Here is a 2,044-nt window from a genome sequence, read left to right on the forward strand (position 1 = left end):
GCCTTCATTAACAAAACTCCTTTCTTTTTACCTATTAAAGAGTATAGATTTTTGAAATTATTATAACCTATGGTGTACAGAAAGTACTATTTAGTCAACAAAAATAAAAGGACATATGTATATCTATATATTTTATTCCAATAGATATAGTTTATATAAACTTTTATATAAAAACTTAAATATGTTACATAGAGTTTAACTATATATGGTATATATATTATGATATATATAGTTTAGTATAATTTCAGGACACATGGAAAATGTAAAATTGAATACAAAAAGCTATTCTTATACTGTCTTGAAGAAACTTTTCAGAGTTTTAGTGTGTTGGACACCAATATTCTAGAGAAAGAGCTTCGTCAGCCAGTTCATTTTTAACACTTGAACCCGAAGGGAACAGGTTGTGTCTCAATAACAGAAAACATGATTTCCCATGTTCCTTGCAGAACACAGCCTTTGTAAGGCAAGTACCTCCTACCAATCAGAAGTAGGAAACATACTGGAGAGCAGCAACTGACGTAGTTTTTGAGGCATGTCATCAATCATACTCCATTTGCACTCTGGAAATGTCTCTGCTGGTAGTCACCTCTGTTTTCACAGGTCAAGTGGAGTGCTCATCTCCTCTTAAATGCAGTGCAAACTACAAAGCAAAGCTTAGTGGCTGAATCGTGGCTCATTTCTCAAGAGACTCTGATAATTACAAGTGAAAAAATCCTGGACTGTTCTCATGATAGGAGGCTTTGAAAAGAAATATACCAATGCACAAGTGTTGCTTAGCAACATGGTTTTCATAAGGAAAAGCCAATTGTTGAACCTTTCAGAAAGTCATCACTGAAGATTCCATATTCCTATTCCTTTAGTGAAAGGGTGAGAGAATTGGATAGAGGACTAAGTCCTTTTTGACCCCACTATCAATGCTGAACTAGTGATGCTTACACATGAAGTTCCAATATCTGTTTCCTTATGCAATAATTCACATTTTATGGGACATCTGTTACAAACTAAGCATGTACTTCAGTGTGATGTCAACCCCTTATCCCACCAGAACATCATCCACTATTTCTTGAAGAAGTAGAATATGACAAGGAAAATGATCACTATATCAGAGTAGTTCCATATTACTTAATGGTTTTAAAGTTGGCAGGGAGAATAATATTGCAGAGATCATTATTTAAAACACTGACTGGGGAGCTTTTTTAAATTACAAATGCAATGCAATAAATATTAATGGAATATCTAGTATATGATTAAAAAAACTGGGCTGGATGTTGTATTAGATTTTTAACAAAGGTAATACTCAAATGGTAGGAAATTAACATGCATGAGTGGCCATGATACCAGGAGAAAAATGATTAAGTACCATCTCATCAAGCAGAGGGACTTTTCCAGAGGGTGAAGGTATGAGCAGGCTGAGAGTCTAGCATTTAAACATATAAAAACAGAGCAATGTCCCAAACAAAAACAAAGGTATATCAAAGCACGGGGTTAAGAGGAAATGGATGAATGACTTGGAGTATGGTAAGAAATGAAACTGCAAAAGCAGCTTGGGACCAAATCAAAGACTCTTTTGTGAAGGAACCGTACTGAATGAAAAGTCGACAGAGTTTGGTCCTGGCTTCAGAAACTATTAGGCATGTATCCTTGGGCATGTTATTTGTTTTCTCCTATCTTGGGCACCTACCAGAAAGAGTTGTGAGAATTAAGTAAGATACTTCATGAAAAGACCAGACTTCATAAGCACCCAGTAATGAAAGTCCCACAGTTGATGTAAATGAGTTTGAGAGAGCCACAAGAAAGGATTTAGGGGAGCTTATTTCAAATGCTGCCTTAGGTCTCATCTGGCTTGCTTTGTTTGCACATTGACACCCTCGGTTAGTGTAGTCAATATGTAGACATAGTCCTCTTTCATAAGGAAATATGCTCTTTTGCATTTTTTTTAAAACATAGAGCCTTCTCTTGGGGCATGTGGGTGGCTCAGTTGGTTAAACATCTGACTCTTGATTTTGGCTCAGGTCATGATCTCAGGGTCCTGGGATGGAGGATG

The sequence above is a fragment of the Ailuropoda melanoleuca genome, chromosome 1, assembly GCF_002007445.2.
Source record: "Ailuropoda melanoleuca isolate Jingjing chromosome 1, ASM200744v2, whole genome shotgun sequence".
Classification (NCBI taxonomy): Eukaryota; Metazoa; Chordata; class Mammalia; order Carnivora; family Ursidae; genus Ailuropoda; species Ailuropoda melanoleuca.